Source organism: Arachis ipaensis, chromosome B9, assembly GCF_059453495.1.
Source record: "Arachis ipaensis isolate K30076 ecotype BB chromosome B9, ASM5945349v1, whole genome shotgun sequence".
Taxonomy (NCBI): domain Eukaryota; kingdom Viridiplantae; phylum Streptophyta; class Magnoliopsida; order Fabales; family Fabaceae; genus Arachis; species Arachis ipaensis.
The window spans coordinates 106,038,364-106,060,478 of NC_142444.1; the positions used below are offsets into that span (position 1 = coordinate 106,038,364).

Genomic DNA, 22,115 nt, shown 5'->3' on the forward strand with positions numbered 1-22,115 from the left:
ATGTTTTTGGATGCACACCATTGGACTTCAATGTATCACAGATCCTCAAGAAGGTGGATAAATGTTGATTTGGATCTTCTATTGGATTTCCTCCATAGGAGCAGTTGTTTTGTACCAAGGTGATGAGCTGGGACTTCAATTAAAAGTTATTTGCATTGGCATTTGGGGTAAGGATGCTACTACTCCCACAATGCCTATGATTAGCAAACGTATATGAAGCCAAGACTCTCCTCTGGGGTTGACCATTGTTGTTGGCCACTCCCAGTGGTGGATTTGTTGGATTCTTCTCTATTTCTTGGTACTCTTCTTCAGAAGTTTTCAGAGGTGGAGACCTCTCTCCTTTCTTCTGTCATACTACCAAAACAACAAGAACACATAGAAAACCAGAAAACAAGAGTGATTCACTCTACTCCTAGAGTGAGGTTAAGGTTAGTTTAAACAAAAATTCAAACAGTTAGTGTGCGTGTTAGAAAAAAAGACAGTAAACAAAAATAAAGAAAAAGTGCTTAATCTAGACCACCACCTTACTTAATCATTGTCAATCTAATCAATCTCCGATAACAGTGCCAAAAACTTGATAGGTTGGAACCGGATTCCAACACCTAAACTCACCGGCAAGTGTACCGGGTCGCATCAAGTAGTAATTACTCACATGAGTGAGGTCGATCCCACAGGGATTGAAGGATTGAGCAATTTTAGTTAGGTGATTGATTTAGTCAAGAAAAGAAGTTTTGATTTGAGTAATTTGTATTCAACAGAAGCTAAACTGGATGAAATTTAAAGGGAGAGGGAAATTTGACAATAAATTAAAAGACAGAAGAAATAAAGGAGCTGAATCTTAAAGTGCAAGAAATGTAAATGACAGAAGCTTAGATTGCAAGAAATGTAAATAGCTGAAGCTTAGAGTGCAAAAAATAAAAATTGCTTGAATAGTAAAGGGCCTTGGGAGCTGGGATCTTAGAAATTAAATAAGAGAATGTAAATAGCAATCAACAGAGAAGTAAAAGATGAATTAAAATGCAGTAGATCTCAAATAGAAAAGAAGAATTACTTAAAGAAGCAATAGAGAAAGTAAATTCAACTCAATTGTAAAATCTAAAAGAGAAGTTGAAGATCTCAGGGGCTGAATGAGACTAGAAAACAAGTCTAGATCTCAATTCCTTCCTTGATCCAATAGAGAATAATTACAGAAGAAAATAGATAAGGAAGCAGTAAAGACAATTTAGATCCAAATCACAATTCCTTGAAATTATGCAGAAAGTAAACAAAGAGAGATCTCAGATCAAGAATGAAACAGAATTCTTTCAATTCTCAATCCAAGATTCAAAACAAAGAGTGAAGAGTGTGGAAGTAAGAACAAAGAGGAAGAGAATTAAATTCTCAATCCCAACTCCCAAACCCAAAGCTAAAATCTAAAATGAGCTCTAAAATGAAAAGTAAAAGTGTATCCCAAAAAGAAAAGTCCTCTCTAAATCAAACAAACTTCTATTTATACACTTCCTATTTTTGAATTTCAGAATTTGGAGCGGGACTTTCAATTTGGTGAAGAATTGAATCCAATTTGATTTTTAATTGAATTTTGGGTCATGTGTGCTGCTCCCAATAGTGTGCTCGGTTGTGAAAGAGAGTGCAGCACTCCATTGGTTCAATGGTTGCGTGACAAGCTCCCTAGTGCCAAGCCTTCATAGCGCTCAGTTATGTGAGAGAGCCCAGCATCCCTTTGCTTGCAAGGTGAGGCTCCAGGTTTGAATCCTTGTTGAGCCAATATTGTGCCCATTTTTATTTCAAGGAGTAGCACTCCTTCCTTGCAAGTGAGGAGCTCCAAGTTCGACTCTTGGTGGATGCACTTTGGTGCTAATTTCCTTGGCCCAATTCCCTTGCAAAGTTGTGGAAGTAGCGCTCAGTTAAAACTCTTCACGCAGCGCTACTTGTTATTTGAGTGAGGCTCCAACTTCGATTCCCAGTGAATGCATTTTGTGGAGCCAATTTTCCTTATGCCTAGCAATATAAGGTAGCGCTCAGTTAAGTAAAGCAACTGAGCACCCTTGCCCTCATTGGAGTAGCGCCTTCTTGTTATCCCTTAGGTGCAAGGTTCAAGTCTTGGTGAATGCTTTTTGGCTAATTTCCCTTGGAGTAGCGCTTTCTTGGCTCCTTAGGTGCAAGGTTCAAAACTTGGTGGCTTCACTAGTAAATATTTAGCCTTGCATTTTCTTTCATGAGGAGCACGATAAAGGTAAGTTAGTTAACTGAGCACTATTGCTTTCTTCAATTCTCTTTGGCGCTCAGTTAACTTCCTCAACGCAGCGCCATAAGCCTTTGCTTCCTTGTATTGGATTAGCGCTCAATAAGAGAGCGCTGAGCTCTTTGAGAGAGCGCTATGGCTTTTCTCCTTTGATGTGCCACGCTTTTGTTTCCTTTGGCTACGCTTCATAGGCTACGCTTTCTTGTTTCTTTCTTTTCTTCACCTACAAGTAATTAAAACAACCAATCAAAGTATCACCAAATTCACAAGGTTTAGAAATCATTCAAAAACCAATTAATTTTAGCTTAAACCTCATGATTTAGTGTCAAATAAAGGATGGTTGATTGATTCAACAAAATCATGTAAATCCACTCCAAATCACTTACTTACAATGCAAGAAAGTGCATAAAACCTAATGAAACAAGTGAAAAATGCTTGAAAAGCTAGCATAAGATGACTTGTCATCAGCCTTGAGCATCACTGTCTGGGAGCAATTGAAAGAGAAATTAGAACTCAAAAGAGTTCCCCAGTTAAGTGTTATGGAATTTTTTGTGTCAAGTAAAGCTTGAGATAAAACATTTAAAGTCACGGCTAGACTCAAGGTGAAAAGCACCAAAAAAAAGAAAAGAAAAGAAAAATGTTGTGTTCAAGGATTAATCCGAAGTAAAAAGGAAAGAGAATTCATAATATTATCCGGATTTTAATTCCGAATGACATTAACATTTCTAAGATTCAAAGGATAATGAGATGCCAGAGCTATTATAGTTTTAGTGTTGTTAACCCCACTTTGAGACAAACAGGAGCTTAATTGAGCACTCAACTCTCATGCAAATTCACATCTTAAGTTTATATTAGTTTTGATTACGTAAGGACAAGCAACAATTCAAGTTTGTTATTGTGATGCGAGAGCATATTTCCTATCTTTTCCTAGTGAATTTGCATTTGAATTTGTTAAGTTTAATCAAGATTTAAGTATTTTTAAGCCACTATGAATGCTACCTTGAGTTGTGTACAATTTGATTTAATTTAGGTAGCATTCGGATGGATTTGACAAAGTTTAGAAGGAAGAAACGGAGCCACTGCAAGCCCAGGAGGTGGTGCCAAACTTGGCAATCCCCAATTTTGGCGCCATGATCATCAACAAAAGTTTCCATTCATGCTGGCTAAGTGGTGCCAAACTTGGCAATCTCCAAGTTTGGCGCCAGGATCAATTATTGATGAACGAGATGCACGGGTAGGGTGGCACCAAAATTGGCCGAGCCCATGTTTGGTGCCAAGATCAAGGCAAAGTCAGACTCATGTGCAGACAGGGTTGCGCCACACATGGCCCAGCCCAAGTTTGGCACCAACTTCAGATTCCATAGTGGTCCCCACACCTCTAGAGAGCCAGCAACGAGATATTCAATGATTATTGATTAAAAATTTATTTTATTCATCATAAGAAGAGATATTATTTAGTTTTAGAAAATATATTTTATATTAATTAGGTTAGATATAAAAAGAAAAACATTCAGCACTTCGGGCTCTCCTCTCTTACGCACCTCATTTTACGGTTTACACTTTTTAGAACACTAGTTTTCTCTCTGAGCCATGAGCAACCAAACTTCTACTATTAAGGTTAGGAGCTCTATTTATTCTATGGATTAATACTACTACTCTTCTATTTTAATTAATATGTTGGTTTCAATTTCAAGGATTTGTTTTCGTTCTTCATCTTAAGGATTTGGGTCGATCGGAAGAATAACCCTTATTCTAATTGTATTCTTGCTAAATCTTGGAAAAATAATTTACTTGAACAACATCTTGAAAATAATTCCTCCTAAATACTAATTATCTAGACTTAATAGGATACGTGACATATAATCCTCTTATATTTCGGTAATTAGGGTTTTTGTGGTTGATAAATGATAAACCCCAATTTTGTGGTTTATCTTGTGTTGAATTTAGGGAATTTTATCAACTTTTCTCACATTTATTCAATGAAATAGCATGTATTTATGAATTTCTCCTAATTTGTGCTTAAGAGTAACAACATGCTTTTTAGGCCTTTAAATCGCTAAGTTTAATTCACTTTAATTCCATTCTATGCCTTGATGTGTTTGTTAAGTGATTTTAGGATTAGAAGGCAAAGATTGGGTTGAAGGAATGAAGAAAAAGCATGCAAAAATGGAGAATTCATGAAGAAATGAGGATTTGCTGAACTCAACGCCACGCACACGCGTCACCCACACGTATGCGTGATAAGGAGATTCGCTAGTGGTTTGGAACACTGCTTACAACGAAAAAATTCTATTTCTATTGAGGAATTTCTAGACCGACAATAATTCTCACATCAATAAACCTCTAATTGAAATCAAGTGTCCAAAGAATTGGCGGTTAACTAGGTTAATGGAGACTAAATTACTAACGAATTAGGGTTTAGTGAAATATATTTTGTCGTGAATTAAATCTTGCATGATTAAAATAGTTGGTAAGAAATAGAAATCCAGAAGATAAACAACTCTTAAATCTTAACTGTTCTCTCTCATAGTTTTTACACCAAATTTAACATTTGCTTTCTAATTCTCTGAATTTACTACTTAATGCCATTAGATTCTCAAAACACCATTTTCTGTTTTTTTGACTAAGTAAATCACTCAATCATTATTGCTTAATCCATCAATCCTCGTGGGATTGACCCTCACTCACTTGAAGTATTACTTGGTATGACTCGGTGTACCTGCCGGTTGATGAACGGATAATTTATACGCTTTTTGGTATTATTTTTAGTATGTTTTTAGTAGAATCTAGTTACTTTTAGGGATGTTTTCATTAGCTTTTATGTTAAATTCACATTTCCGGACTTTACTAGGAGTTTATGTGTTTTTCTGTGATTCCAGGTATTTTATGGCTGAAATTGAGGGACTTGAGCAGAAATCAGATTCAGAGGTTAAAGAAGGACTGCTGATGCTGTTGGATTCTGACCTCCCTGCACTCAAAGTGGATTTTCTGGAGCAACAGAACTCAAACTGGCGCGCTTCCAATTGCGTTGGAAAGTAGACATCTAGGGCTTTCCAGAAATGTATAATAGTCTATACTTTGCCCAATTTTAGATGACGCAATCTGGCGTTCAACGCCAGTTTTCTGCCCAATTCTGGCGTCCAACGCCAGAAACAAGCTGCAAAGTGGAGTTCAACGCCCAAACTGGCACAAAAGCTGGCGTTCAACTCCAAGAAGGACCTCTACACATGCAACACTTAAGCTCAGCCCAAGCACACACCAAGTGGGCCCCGGAAGTGGATTTATGCATCAATTACTTACTTCTGTAAACCCTAGTGACTAGTTTATTATAAATAGAACTTTTTATCATTGTATTCACAGTCTTGGTTACTCCGGTTCCCCTCTGGGGCCGAGACCAATGAACTCCATTCACTTATGTATTTTTGACGGTAGAGTTTCTACACTCCATAGATAAAGGTGTAGAGCTCTGCTGTTCCTCAAAGATTAATGCAAAGTACTACTGTTTTCTATTCAATTCTTCTTATTTCGCTTCTAAGATATTCATTCGCACTTCAACCTGAATGTGATGAACGTGACAATCATCATCATTCCCTATGAACGCGTGCCTGACAACCACTTCTGTTCTACCTTCGACTGAATGAGTATCTCTTAGATCTCTTAATCGGAATCTTCGTGGTGTAAGCTAGAATGATGGCGGCATTCAAGAGAATCCGGAAGGTCTAAACCTTGTCTGTGGTATTCCGAGTAGGATTCAATGATTGAATGACTGTGACGAGCTTCAAACTCGCGATTGCCGGGCGTAGTGACAGACGCAAAAGGATAGTAAATCCTATTCCAGCATAATCGAGAACCGACAGATGAATAGCCGTGCCGTGACAGGGTGCGTTGACCATTTTCACTGAGAGGATAGGATGAAACCATTGACAAGGGTGATGCCTCCAGACGATTAGCCGTGCCGTGATAGGGCATTTGGATCATTTTCCCGAGAGAAGACTGAAAGTAGCCATGGACAGTGGTGATGTATCACATAAAGCCAGCCATGGAAAGGAGTAAGACTGATTGGATGAAGATAGTAGGAAAGCAGAGGTTCAGAGGAACGAAAGAATCTCTATTCGCTTATCTAAAATTCTCACCAGTGAATTACATAAGTATTTCTATCCCTATTTTATTAATTTCGAAAACCCCATTACTATTTTATATCCGCCTGACTGAGATTTACAAGGTGACCATAGCTTGCTTCATACCAACAATCTCCGTGGGATTCGACCCTTACTCACGTAAGGTATTACTTGGACGACCCAGTGCACTTGCTGGTTAGTTGTGCGAAGTTGTGAACCATGGTATTGGCATCATGTTTTTGGCGCCATTTCCAGGGAAAGAAAGAGCGATGAATTTTACATAATTAAAGTGTAATCACAATTTCTGCGCACCAAGTTTTTGGCGCCGTTGCCGGGGATTGTTCGAGTATGGACAACTGACGGTTCATCTTGTTGCTCAGATTAGGTAATTTTCTTTTTGTTTTGTTTTCAAAAATTTCTCCTTTGTTTTCGAAAAAAAAAATAAAAAATAAAAATGTTTTCAAAAATATATTTTTCTTCAGAATTTTTAAGAATGAATTCTAGTGTTTCATAAAGCATGTTGAAGCCTGGTTAGCTGTAAAGCCACGACTGTAGGGCATGTTAGGCGTGTCATGTCTGAGTTACATACTAAAGCTTGGCTGGCTATTAAGCCATGCCTGACCCTTTGATTGGAGCTTTAGGCTAAAGAGCATAAGATTCCTGGAATTCATATTAAAAATTTTGGAATCCTTATTTTCCTTTTTCAAAATAATTTTCGAAAAAATACAAAAAAATAGAAAATCATAAAAATCAAAAATATTTTTTTTTGTGTTTCTTGTTTGAGTCTTGAGTCATGTTATAAGTTTGGTGTCAATTGCATGTTCATCTTGCATTTTTTGAAAAAAAAAAATTCATGCATTCATAGTGTTCTTCATGATCTTCAAGTTGTTCTTGGTAAGTCTTCTTGTTTGATCTTTGCATTTGCATGTTTTGTGTCTTTTCTTGTTTTTCATATGCATTCCTGAATTCTTTATGTCTAAGCATTAAAGAATTCTAAGTTTGGTGTCTTGCATGTTTTCTTTGCATTAAAATTTTTCAAAAATGTGTTCTTGATGTTCATCATGATCTTCATAGTGTTCTTGGTGTTCATCTTGACATTCATAGAATTCTTGCATGCATTCATTGTTTTGATCCATAACTTTCATGCATTGCATCATTTTTCTTGTTTTTCTCTCTCATCATAAAAATTCAAAAATCAAAAAAATATCTTTCCCTTTTTCTCTCTTAAAATTTCGAAAATTAGATTTGACTTTTTCAAAAAATTTTAAAATCTAGTTGTTTTTATGAGTCAAATCAAATTTTCAATTTAAAAAAAAATATCTTATCTTTTTCAAAATCTTTTTCAAAAATCAAATATTTTTTCAATTTTTTTAGTTATTTTCGAAAATTTCAAAAATATTTTTCAAAAATCTTTTTCTTAATTTTACATCATATTTTCGAAAATAACATCATCAATTAATGTTTTGATTCAAAAATTTCAAGTTTGTTACTTACTTGTTAAGAAAGATTCAAACTTTGAGTTCTAGAATCATATCTTGTGATTTCTTGTGAATCAAGTCATTAATTGAGATTTTAAAAATCAAATCTTTTTCAAAAACTAATTTCAATGATATCTTTTCAAAAATATCTTCTTATCTTATCTTTTTCAAAAATTTGATTTGCAAAATATCTTTTCTAACTTCCTAACTTCTTATCTTTTCAAAATTGGTTTCAACTAACTAACTAACTTTTTGTTTGTTTCTTATCTTTTTCAAAACCACCTAACTAACTCTTTCTCTCTCTCTCTAATTTTCGAAAATATCTTCCCCCTTTTTCAAAATTTCTTTTTAATTAACTAATTATTTTAATTTTTGATTTTAATTTTCGAAAATTTCTAACCTTTTTCAAAAACAATTTTCGAAAATCACTAACTCTTTTTCAAAAATTATTTTCGAAATTCTCTTTCTCTCTCATCTCCTTCTTTTCTTCTACTCACACAGGGACCTCTATACTGTGGTAAAAAGGATCCCTATTATTATTTTTCTGTCTCCTTCTTTTTCATATGAGCAGGAGCAAGGACAAGAATATTCTTGTTGAAGCAGATCCAGAACCTGAAAAGACTCTGAAAAGGAAACTAAGAGAAGTTAAATTACAACTATCCAGCAAGCACTTGTCAGAAATTTTCGAACAGGAAGAGGAGATGGCAGCCAAAAATAATAATAATGCAAGGAGAATGCTTGGTGACTTTACTGCACCAAATTCTAATTTACATGGAAAAAGCATCTCCATTCCTGCCATTGGAGCAAACAACTTTGAGCTGAAACCTCAATTAGTTTCTCTGATGCAGCAGAACTGCAAGTTTCATGGACTTCCATCTGAAGATCCTTTTCAGTTCTTAACTGAATTCTTGCAGATATGTGATACTGTTAAGACTAATGGAGTAGATCCTGAAGTCTACAGGCTCATGCTTTTCCCCTTTGCTGTAAGAGACAGAGCTAGAATATGGTTGGACTCTCAACCTAAGGATAGCTTGAACTCTTGGGATAAGCTGGTCACGGCTTTCTTAGCCAAGTTCTTTCCTCCTCAAAAGTTGAGCAAGCTTAGAGTGGATGTTCAAACCTTCAAACAAAAAGATGGTGAATCCCTCTATGAAGCTTGGGAAAGATACAAACAGCTGACCAAAAAGTGTCCTTCTGACATGCTTTCAGAATGGACCATCCTGGATATATTCTATGATGGTTTATCTGAGCTATCAAAGATGTCATTGGACACTTCTGCAGGTGGATCCATTCACCTAAAAAAAACGCCTGCAGAAGCTCAAGAACTCATTGACATGGTTTCTAATAACCAGTTTATGTACACTTCTGAGAGGAATCCTGTGAGTAATGGGACGCCTATGAAGAAGGGAGTTCTTGAAATTGATACTCTGAATGCCATATTGGCTCAGAATAAAATATTGACTCAGCAAGTCAATATGATTTCTCAGAGTCTGAATGGAGTGCAAGCTGCATCCAACAGTACTCAAGAGGCTTCTTATGAAGAAGAAGCTTATGATTCTGAAAACCCTGCAATAGCAGAGGTGAATTACTTAGGTGAACCTTATGGAAACACCTATAATCCATCATGGAGAAATCATCCAAATCTCTCATGGAAGGATCAAAGGCCTCAACAAGGCTTTAATAATGGTGGAAGAAACAGGTTTAACAATAGTAAACCTTTTCCATCATCCACTCAGCAACAGACAGAGAATTCTGAGCAAAATCCATCTAGCTTAGAAAATTTAGTCTCTGATCTATCTAAGGCCACTGTGAGTTTCATGAATGAACAAGGTCTTCCATTAGAAATTTGGAAGCACAAGTGGGCCAGCTGAGTAAAAGGATCACTGAAATCCCTCCTAGTACTCTCCCAAGCAATACAGAAGAAAATCCAAAAGGAGAGTGCAAGGCCATTGAATTGATCACCATGGCCGAACCTAGAAGGGAAGGAGAGGACGTGAATCCCAGTGAGGAAGACCTCCTGGGACGTCCAGTGATCAATAAGGAGCTTCCCTCTGAGGAACCAAAGGACTCTGAGGCTCATCTAGAGACCATAGAGATTCCATTGAACCTCCTTATGCCCTTCATGAGCTCTGATGAGTATTCCTCTTCTGAAGAGAATGAGGATGTTACTGAAGAGCAAACTACCAAGTTTCTTGGTGCAATCATGAAGCTGAATGCCAAATTATTTGGCATTGATACTTGGGAAGTTGGACCTCCCTTGTTCATCAATGAACTAAGTGATCTGGATCAACTGACATTGCCTCAGAAGAGACAGGATCCTGGAAAGTTCATAATACCCTGTACCATAGGCACCATGATCTTTAAGGCTCTGTGTGACCTTGGTTCAGGAATAAACCTCATGCCCCTCTCTGTAATAGAGAAACTGGGAATCTATGGGGTGCAAGCTGCTAAAATCTCATTAGAGATGGCAGACAATTCAAGAAAACAGGCTTATGGACAAGTAGAGGACGTGTTAGTAAAGGTTGAAGGCCTTTACATCCCTGCTGATTTCATAGTCCTGGATACTGGAAAGGAAGAGGATAAATCCATCATCCTAGGAAGACCTTTCCTAGCCACAGCAAGAGCTGTGATTGATGTGGACAGAGGAGAATTGATCCTTTAATTAAATAAGGACAACCTTGTGTTTACAACTCAAGGATCTCTCTCTACATCCATGGAGAGGAAGCAGAAAAAGCTTCTCTCAAAGCAGAGTCAACCAAAGCCCCCACAGTCAAACTCTAAGTTTGGTGTTGGGAGGCCACAACCAAACTCTAAGTTTGGTGTTGAACTCCCATATCCAAACTCTAAGTTTAGTGTTGGAGAGTCTCAACAATGCTCTGAACATCTGTGAGGCTCCATGAGAGCCCACTGTCAAGCTATTGACATTAAAGAAGCGCTTGTTGGAAGGCAACCCAATTTTTCTCTAACTATATTTTTCTAAGTTATATGTCTTTGTAGGTTCATGATCATGTGGAGTTACAAAATAAATATAAAAATTGAAAATGGAATAAAAAACAGCAGAAGAAAAATCACACCCTGGATGAGCATCTGTCTGGCGTTCAACGCCAGAACAGAGTATGGTTCTGGTGCTGAACGCCCAAAATGGGCAGTGTCTGGGCGCTGAACGCCCAGAACAAGCATGGTTCTGGCGTTCAACGCCAGAAATGGCCAGTAAATGGGCGTTGAACGCCCAAAATGGGCACCAACCTGGCACTGAACGCCCAGAGTTGTGTGCAAGGGCATTTTACATGCCTAATTTGGTGCAAGGTTGTAATTCCTTGAACACCTCAGGATCTGAGGACCCCACAGGATCATCTCAGGATCTGTGGACCCCACAGGATCACCTCAGGATCTGTGGACCCCACAGGATCCCCACCTACCTCCACTCACTTCTTCTCACCCCTCTTTCACACAATCCCATAAACACTCTTCCCCAAAACCCTTCACCAATCACCTCAATCCCTCTTCCCCATCACCTCTTTACCACTCACATCCATCCACTCTTCCCCATAAACCTACCTCATAAACTCCACCTACCTTCAAAATTCAAAACCAATTTCCCACCCAAACCCACCTTAAATGGCCGAACCTTAACCCCCTCCCTCCCCTATATATAGCCCTCTATTCTTCCTCATTTCCACACAACACAACCCTCTCCTCTCTACTTGGCCGAAACACACTTCACCCCTCTTCTCCATATTTTCTTCTTCTTCTTCATCTATTCTTTCTTCTCTTGCTCGAGGGCGAGCAAAATTCTAAGTTTTGTGTGGTAAAAGCATAAGCTTTTTTGTTTTTCCATTACCATTGATGGCACCTAAGACCGGAGAATCCTCTAGAAAGGGGAAAGGGAAGACAAAAGCTTCCACCTCTGAGTCATGGGAGATGGAAAGGTTCATCTCCAAAGCCCATCAAGACCACTTCTATGATATTGTGGCCAAGAAGAAGGTGATCCCTGAGGTCCCTTTCAAACTCAAAAGAAATGAGTATCCGGAGATCCGACATGAAATTCAAAGAAGAGGTTGGGAAGTTCTAACAAATCCCATCCAACAAGTCGGCATCCTAATGGTTCAAGAGTTCTATGCCAATACATGGATCACCAAGAACCATGATCAAAGTAAGAACCCGGATCCAAAGAACTATGTTACAATGGTTCGGGGGAAATACTTAGATTTTAGTCCGGAGAATGTGAGGTTGGCGTTTAACTTGCCCATGATGCAAGGAGATGAACGCCCCTACACTAGAAGGGTCAACTTTAATCAAAGGTTGGACCAAGTCCTTATGGACATATGTGTGGAAGGAGCCCAATGGAAGATTGACTCCAAAGGCAAGCCGGTTCAACTAAGAAGATTGGACCTCAAGCCTGTGGCTAGAGGATGGTTGGAGTTAATTCAATGCTCAATCATTCCCACTAGCAACCGATCTGAAGTTACTGTGGATCGGGCCATCATGATTCATAGCATCATGACTGGAGAGGAAATAGAAGTTCATGAAGTCATCTCTAATGAACTCTACAAAATAGCCGAAAAGTCATCCCCCATGGCAAGGCTAGCTTTTCCTCATCTTATCTGCCATCTATGTTACTCAGCTGGAGCTTTCATAGAAGGAGACATTCCTATTAAGGAAGAGAAGCCCATCACTAAGAAAAAGATGGAGCAAGCAAGAGAGCCCATTCATGGAGCTCAAGAGGCGTAGGAAGCTCATCACCATGAGATCCCGGAGATGCCTCAAATGCATTTTCCTCCACAAAACTATTGGGAGCAAATCAACACCTCCCTAGGAGAATTAAGTGCCAACATGGGACAATTAAGGGTGGAACATCAAGAGCACTCCATCATGCTCCATGAAATAAGAGAAGATAAAAAAGAAATGAGGGAGGAGCAACAAAGACAAGGAAGAGACATAGAAGAGCTCAAGGACATCATTGGTTCCTCAAGAAGGAAACGCCACCATCACTAAGGTGGATTCATTCCTTGTTCTTATTTCTTCTGTTTTTCGTTTTCTATGTTATGTGCTTATCTATGTTTGTGTCTTCATTACATGATCATTAGTAGTTAGTAACATTGTCTTAAAGCTATGAATGTCCTATGAATCCATCACCTCTCTTAAATGAAAAATGTTTTAATTCAAAAGAACAAGAAGTACATGAGTTTCGAATTTATCCTTGAACTTAGCTTAATTATATTGATGTGGTGACAATGCTTCTTGTTTTCTGAATGTATGCTTGAACAATGCATATGTCTTTTGAAGTTGTTGTTCATGAATGTTAAATATGTTGGCTCTTGAAAGAATGATGACTAGGAGACATGTTATTTGATAATCTGAAAAATCATAAAAAAATGATTCTTGAAGCAAGAAAAAGCAGCAAAGAACAAAGCTTGCAGAGAAAAAAAAAAGAAAAAAAATTAGGCAAAAAAAAATAGAAAGAAAAAGAAAAAGCAAGCAGAAAAAGCCAAAAGCTCTTAAAACCAAGAGGCAAGAGCAAAAAGCCAGTAACCCTTAAAACCAAAAGGCAAGGGCAAATAAAAAGGATCCCAAGGCTTTGAGCATCAGTGGATAGGAGGGCCTAAAGGAATAAAATCCTGGTCTAAGCGGCTAAACCAAGCTGTCCCTAACCATGTGCTTGTGGCGTGAAGGTGTCAAGTGAAAACTTGAGACTGAGCGGTTAAAGTCAAGGTCCAAAGCAAAAAAAAAGAGTGTGCTTAAGAACCCTGGACACCTTTAATTGGGGACTTTAGCAAAGCTGAGTCACAATCTGAAAAGGTTCACCCAATTATGTGTCTGTGGCATTTATGTATCCGGTGGTAATACTGGAAAACAAAGTGCATAGGGCCACGGCCAAGACTCATAAAATAGCTGTGTTCAAGAATCATCATACTGAACTAGGAGAGTCAATAACACTATCTAAACTCTGAGTTTCTATAGATGCCAATCATTCTAAACCTCAATGGATAAAGTGAGATGCCAAAACTATTCAAGAGGCAAAAGAGCTATAAGTCCCGCTCATATGATTGAAGCTATGTTTCATTGATAGTTTGGAATTTATAGTATATTCTCTTCTTTTTATCCTATTTGATTTTCAGTTGCTTGGGGACAAGCAACAATTTAAGTTTGGTGTTGTGATGAGCGGATAATTTATACGCTTTTTGGTATTGTTTTTAGTATCTTTTTAGTAGAATCTAGTTACTTTTAGGGATGTTTTCATTAGCTTTTATGTTAAATTCACATTTCTAGACTTTACTAGGAGTTTGTGTGTTTTTCTGTGATTTCAGGTATTTTTTGGCTGAAATTGAGGGACTTGAGCAGAAATCAGATTCAGAGGTTGAAGAAGGACTGCTGATGCTGTTGGATTCTGACCTCCCTGCACTCAAAGTGAATTTTCTGGAGCTACAGAACTCAAAATGGCGCGCTTCTAATTGCGTTGGAAATTAGACATCCAGGGCTTTCCAGCAATGTATAATAGTCCATACTTTGCCCAAGTTAGACGACGCAATCTGGCATTCAACACCAGTTCTCTGCCCAATTCTGGCGTCCAGCGCCAGAAACAAGCTGCAAAGTGCAGTTCAACGCCCAAACAGGCACAAAAGCTGGCGTTCAACTCCAAGAAGGACCTCTACACGTGCAACACTCAAGCTCAGCCCAAGCACACACCAAGTGGGCCCCGAAAGTGGATTTATGCATCAATTACTTACTTCTGTAAACCATAGTGACTAGTTTATTATAAATAGAACATTTTATAATTGTATTCACAGTCTTGGTTACTCCGGTTCCCCTCTGGGGCCGAGACCAATGAACTCCATTCACTTATGTATTTTTGACGGTAGAGTTTCTACACTCCATAGTTAAAGGTGTAGAGCTCTGCTGTTCCTCAAAGATTAATGCAAAGTACTACTGTTTTCTATTCAATTCTTCTTATTTCGCTTCTAAGATATTCATTCGCACTTCAACCTGAATGTGATGAACGTGACAATCATCATCATTCCCTATGAACGCGTGCCTGACAACCACTTCCATTATACCTTCGACTGAATGAGTATCTCTTAGATCTCTTAATCGGAATCTTCGTGGTGTAAGCTAGAATGATGGCGGCATTCAAGAGAATCCGGAAGGTCTAAACCTTGTCTGTGGTATTTCGAGTAGGATTCAATGATTGAATGACTGTGACGAGCTTAAAACTTGCGATTGCCGGGCGTAGTGACAGACCCAAAAGGATAGTAAATCCTATTCCAGCATGATCGAGAACCGACAGATGAATAGCCGTGCCGTGACAGGGTGCGTTGACCATTTTCACTGAGAGGATAGGATGAAACCATTGACAAGGGTGATGCCTTCAGACGATTAGCCGTGCCGTGACAGGGCATTTGGATCATTTTCCCGAGAGAAGACCGAAAGTAGCCATTGACAGTGGTGATGTATCACATAAAGCCAGCCAAGGAAAGGAGTAAGACTGATTGGATGAAGATAGCAGGAAAGCAGAGGTTCAGAGGAACGAAAGCATCTCTATTCGCTTATCTGAAATTCTCACCAGTGAATTACATAAGTATTTCTATCCCTATTTTATTAATTTCGAAAACCCCATTACTATTTTATATCCGCCTGACTGAGATTTACAAGGTGATCATAGCTTGCTTCATACCAACAATCTCCGTGGGATTCGACCCTTACTCACGTAAGGTATTACTTGGACGACCCAGTGCACTTGCTGGTTAGTTGTGCGAAGTTATGAACCATGGTTTTGGCATCATGTTTTTGGCGCCATTACCAGGGAAAGAAAGAGCGATGAATTTTACATAATTAAAGTGTAATCACAATTTCTGCGCACCACCGGTTAGATTGTGGTATTTGAAATTTCGCATCAACAAGAGGAATTAGACCACCGTCCTTGCCCAGCAATCACCATCATCATGTTTATAATCATCACAATGCACATTCCATTCAATCCCAAGAAATCATTTCTCTAACTAATCACTTATAGCTGACAGGCCAGACTTCTATGATTCTTAATTTTAATTTAATAATCTGAAAATCCTCAACCATTATTTCATAATTCTCATAAAACATAACTAAACTACATATTCCGCAAGTATTATGAAACGGAAAAAATTAAATTCCGTAATAACAATCGGCAAGTATACCGGGTCGTATCAAGTAATAAAACTCACAAGAGTGAGGTCGATCCCATGAGGATTAAAAGATTAAGCAATCAATAGTTAGTTGATTATTCTAGTTAGACAAACATAGGTGAATGATGAGTAAATATGAAATGTAAATGACTGAAAATTAAATGAAAGCAATAAAGTGCAAAAAGTAAAAGAGTAAGAAAATTAAATTGCAAGAAAGAAAGTACAAGAAAGTAAAAGACAAGAAAGTAAATGACGGAAATTAAAGATAGAAAACATAAAGGATTGGAGATGTTGATTCCTCTTGAATCAATAGGTCTCACTTCCTTCTCAATCATATGAAGTATATCTATGGTGTATTGTAAATAATTGAATTCCAATCTCTTGGCAACTCAATTTTTCTTAACACAATCAATTGCCAATCTCTTGATCTAATTGTTCATGGGAATAGGTGAAGCTCAATTTCTAATCCAAGAGCCACACAACCTTTAGGATCTCAATTCAAAGGGGTTATATGTCATGTACCAACAAAGAATGTATTGATCGTAAGAGTTATGAGGGAGAAGCCTCAAACTAAATCCTATGATCCCTTTCTCAAGGCTCACATAGAGATTCAAGTAGATCGAACCCCCCTCTCGGTAGTGATTGGATCTATGAAGCACAAAGGCTTTTCCTTAGATAACAACAAGCAGATTGAGAAGAAGAAGAATTGCATTAACTCATTAGAATTACGACAGAGCTCCTTTCCCAAATGAAAATTAAAGATCCATAACTAAAATTTACAATGTGGGTATGAAAGAAAATGAAGGAGAAGAAGTGTGTGAAGGGAGAGTCCGAAGACCCCTCCCAGGATGGTTTTCTAATTCTATGAAACTAAGGTCTTTATATACGCTCTCCTAAATTACAAACTTAAATGAAATTGAAAGCAAATTACAATAAAATGAAAATAAACTAATCTAGATACTTCTTGTGGCCTTGATTGAGTGATATGAATGGGCTTTGCTTCCTTGCAGTTTGGATGGACCTTTGATGTGAATTTGAAGCTTCAAGGGTTACTTGCATGTGTTGGGAAAAGAAGAAAGAAAGAAGGAGAAGAAGAAGAAAAATGGAGGAGAGGGAGAGAGGTGTGTATTCGGCCAAGGGGAAGAAGAAAGGGTTGTGTTGGGTGAAAAAGAAGAAGAAATGAGGGGTTTATATAGGAGTGGGGGGAGGTTTAGGGTTCGGCCATTAGGGTTGGGTTTGGGAGGGAAAAGTGTTTAAATTTTGGAGGTAGGTGGGTGTTCCGAGGGTTACCTGAAACTGTAGGTCGATCTTGGACGAGATCTTCCATACTTGGTCGGAGATGACGTGTCCGGCTGGTGCGTAGTGGCCAGAGCTGTCGTGTCCGACTTGTTGGACCGGCTGCACTGCTGATCCTTTGTCACCGGAGGGTGGGGGGTACCTGCAAGAGACTCCGATGCTTAAGTTAGCATGGGTATTAGACAGATTTTTAGAAGAATCAGAGTATGAGTTATACCTGGGTGCTCCAGTATATTTATAGTAGTGTGGGCTGACCTTTCTGATAAGATAAGTTAGTTATCTTATCTTATCATGTTTTGGATGAAGTCAGCTTATCTTCAAGGGAACCGCCTTTATCTCTGTAGGCTGGGATTGCCTTCGGTTTTGGGTTGTGTTCCTCTATTTGGGCCCTTTATTGGGCTTTCCTGTCGATTTAGCCGAGCTCTTTAGAAGAGGTCGGGTAGTCTGACCTGAAGAGGTCGGTCACTTTATCGCCAATCATCCCAGGTCGGGTAGCTCGACCCAGGGTATGAACAGTGCCCCTGCTTGAGCTCGGTCTTCGTTTTTGAGGTCGAGTCCTTTTGACTTCGATCTTTAGTGAAACCGAGTTCAAGCATTTTGTCGATTTCTTCCTTTTGTAGACTCTTTTTGAATGTAGAACGTTTTCCTCTAAAGGCGTGCGCTTTTATATCAACACTTTTTTGGGAACGCAAGCGGTTTTAATATCCGCATTTAATTGGCATTTAATTGCCCCATTCTCTCTTGGCTTTTATGTTGAATTTCTCGATCAAAAAATGGTTTCTCTTCTTCGCTTCTTCTTCGTAAATTCTTTCTCACTTTCAACCTTTTCCTTTGATTTTTCTGAAGCCTCCACCTGTAGCTTTCGCGTTTCAGCCCAGTGACGTTGCTTTGTGACTTTGCTTTTTCGTGGGGGAAGCGGTGATTCTGGATTTTGCCTTCCGCTTTTCTGCTTTTCTTTGCATCTTTCTCATTTCTAGGTTTGGTTCTTCTTTCTTTTCTCCCTCTACGCCATTTTTGTGTCTGTTTTGAGAAAGTTTTTATCTTAGTTGGGAAAAGTTTGGATCTTTCTACTTTCCGCTGTGCCTGATCACTGTGGGTTTCGTAATTTCTTCGTCTTTTGCATGGTCTTTTTCGCTTTTCCTGTTGCTTGATGCTTTTAGGGTTTTTGCATGTTGTGAAATACTTTTGATTTTGAAGCTTTGGAATGATAATTTTGTTTGATTCTGAAAAAAAAGTTGCATCTTTGACGATTTTTGCCTGGTATGTTTGCTGTTGTTTCTTGCTGATAGACTGTAGGAAGATGATTTTCTGTTTTGTTTGTGTTATGTCTTTCTCCTATGAAAAATGCTTGCTGTTTGAGGTCTTCTATTCTTGTTTGCGAGATGCCGGGACGTAAGTAGATTTTCCTTGATACCTCGCTTTGTTACTGCCTCCAAAGGATGCCTCAGGAGTTTTAGTTTGAGTCTTGGGGTTTCCTTTTCTGTGTATTCGCCCGCCGAGATGTTTTTGAGTAATCGTTCTTCTTTTCTTTTGTAGGGTTTAGTTGGCCTCATGTCTTCCCGAAATAACGTTGTAGAGATGCCTTCCCGGGTTCCTGAGGATATAGCCGATTGGGTGGACTCGATGGTTCTTATGTGTGTCTCTCTGGTTGATTCTGAGTTTTGTGCACAGCTTCGACATTTCATAGTGTTTGTAGTAATTCCAGTGATAAGAAGAACTATGAGCTTGTCCCTCCCTCTTTTGATGAGAGAGTCTGCTTTTCTACTCGGGTTGTTGCTGATCGCCCCTTCTTTTATGTTTATGATTTTTTCTTCGGTCCGCTGGGTATCACCCTTCCTTTTACTCAATTTGAAACTGACCTGTTATGGTCCTGTAATGTTGCCCCTTCTCAACTTCACCCCAATTCCTGGGGTTTCATAAAAATTTTCCAATTGTTGTGCAATGGTTTTGGTATTCCTGCTTCCCAATCTCTCTTTTTCTATCTGTTTGTCTTGACTAAGCCCAGTGTGGTAAAAAAGAAGTCAGCTTGGGTCTCCTTTCGTTCCACCCGGGGAAAGAAGGTCTTTTCCATGTTTGACGAGTTGTTCCGTGATTTTAAAAACTACTTTTTCAAAGTCTGAGCTGTTGAAGGAGCTCGGCCCTTTTTTCTGGATGAAAATGACGAACCTGCTTTTCCCTTGGAATGGCAAAAAGATGTGAGGGTCTCCAGATATGCGTGGGTAATGTTGGATGAGGCTGAACGAGCCTTTGTGACTGTCTTGGAAGAACGCTGGGGTCATCCTCCCCATCTTGACACAAAGAAATTTCTAACCAACCCTTCTCTTCTTCAAACTGAACTGGGTATCTTGTGTTTATCTGTTTATGTTGCTTGTAGCTGTCTTTCCGACTTATTCGACTTGTAGCTTAATTTCTGTTTTATTTGCAGAGGCAATGAAGAATAATGAATCTATGAAAGCTTTTAAGAGGGCACAGAGGGCGACTGCTGCCAGGAATATTGCGGCCAAGGCGGTTGGAGAGGGGTCCTCCCAAACGCGTTAGAAGCCATCAATGCCGAGTTCTCCTGGGGTAAAAAAGGTGGTCCCTACACCCCGAGTCCATTTGGTGGATCCTCACCCCACTTCTGCCGCTCCATCTGTTGCTCCTTCCAATAAAAAACAAAAAATAGCTGAGCCCTTCGGCCTCGATGCTCCTGATTTTAATGCCATTGAATTTGTGGATCAGCAAATCGGTCCCTATGGCTCCCTCTCCATGGATGATGTGTCCATCCTCCATCACTTGGAATTTATGGCCCGAAATCACGTAAAGATGGCGTATATGGCGGCTGCCATATATCGGACTACTCAGAATCTCCCTCTCCGTGCCACTAAAGCATTTATGGAGGAGGCAAAACAAGAGTTTGATCGGATGAGGGAGTTGAAAGAGGAAGTTGAGATAAAGGTAGCCAAGCTGGAGAAGGACTTAGAGAACGAGAAGACGAGTTCTCAATCACTGGCAGCTTCTTTGAGGTTGGCTGAGGACACAGCCATGATGCACAAGGATAGTTACGTTACATCCTATTGGGAGATGATGCGCCTGAGGGGGGAGCTCGACAATGTCCAGGAAGATTATTCTGAGCTCCAAAGTCATCTCGTTGGCAGCGTGACTGCTGCTTACGAGAACTTGAAGGAGCAAGTTCGGGTCATTGCTCCCGAGGCCGATCTCACCCCCTTTAGCCTGGACAACATTGTCAGGGATGGCAAGATTATCCCTGATGATGAGGATGATGATGATGAGGTCGATCCCCTCCCTGTGTCTCTTGCCAAAGTGTCAGCGCCTACTGTTCCTCCTGCCAACGTCGACCCTCCCGCTTCTGATCCTGACTGTCAGATCTTAAACCGGGACGATGGTACTGTGGATGCTGTTCCTCTCCAGGCTCGCCCTCCTTCTCCTCAGACTGATGCTGCTAAGAAGTCTTCTAACCTTTAGCTGATTTATTTTGGATATTTTTGTAGTTGGCCCAACTTATGGGCTTTAAAACTCTTTGGTTTATTTTGTTGACATTCTTTCTGGTTGCTTGTTTAGCAACATTATTTAAAAACACAACGAATAGCTTCTGAGCTTTTGGGTCTAACCCTGTGGCTTTGTTATTTTATGTCACACTTGCTTGCGCCTGTCTTAGCTTCTTTGAACTGGTTTGTTGTCGATGCGTGGATTTGATTTAGCAATCCATGCCCGACTTCTTTGTCCTTTTTCAAGTAGTTGACCGATGTCAATCTTTTTCAATTATTTAAAGTAATCTTCTTTTTTAGACCTTGGTCAGGTCTCTTTTAGAGATTAATTTTATAACCTGTTTGTAGGAGACCGACTTTTTTATGTCGATTTCTTCTAAGTTACTTCGTAATCCTCTTTCTTGGACCTTCTTTGAAAGGTCTCTTTCAGGGATTACTTTTATAACTTTCCGTTGTAGGAGACCGACTTCTTTATGTTGATCTCTTCTAAGCTACTTCGTAATCCTCTTTTTTGGACCTTTGTCAGGTCTCTTTCAGGGATTACTTTTATAACTTTCTGTTGTAGGAGACCGACTTCTTTATGTCGATCTTTTCTAAGTTATTTCATAATCCTCTTTCTTGGACCTTCGTCAGGTCTCTTTCAGGGATTACTTTTATAACTTTTCGTTTTAGGAGACCGACTTCTTTATGTCGATCTCTTCTAAGTTATTTCGTAATCCTCTTTCTTGGACCTTCGTCAGGTCTCTTTCAAGGATTACTTTTATAACTTTTCGTATTTTGTAGGAGACCAACTTCGTTAGGTCGATCTCTCTCTAGGTTATTTTTGTAATCCTCTTTCTTGGACCTTTGTCATGTCTCTTTCAGGGATTACTTTTATAACCTTTTTATTTTGGGCTGACTTTGTTAGGTCGAGCCCTTCTAAGTTAAAGTAATCCTCTTTAATAGGGTTGGCCAGACCTCTTTCCAGGGTTTACTTATAACTTGGGTTGACTTGGTCCGACTTCTGGACGTCGGCCAGTCTTTAAGTTATTATTTTAGCTATCCGTAAGACCTCGTCAGGTTCTTTTTTGGATTGCTTTCGATAACTTGTTACATTATTCTGTGTTCATCTTTACCGATTTGTAGAAAGTGATTGGCATCTTTGGATCGTCCTTTGGGTGAATCGCGCTTTCACATTTATCGGACGGTTTATCTTTATCGTGGTCGTGCAGTGAAATTGTTTTTCACTTTCTGCCGACCTGTCGCTTTATAATCGGACGATGAATTCTTCAGATTAATGCGTCTTGAATTCTTTATAGAATATCTAAATAAAATTTATTCAAAGTAAAAGTGCA

At 39.1% G+C, this 22,115-nt stretch overlaps 1 non-coding gene across 1 annotated transcript; it reads right to left on the bottom strand.

Annotated features, from left to right (window-relative positions):
• Positions 1-8,935: 8,935 nt before the first annotated feature.
• Positions 8,936-9,043, bottom strand: LOC148545781 (small nucleolar RNA R71). The gene has a single exon (XR_015901273.1). It is a non-coding gene; the product is annotated as a small nucleolar RNA R71 (small nucleolar RNA).
• Positions 9,044-22,115: the final 13,072 nt, after the last annotated feature.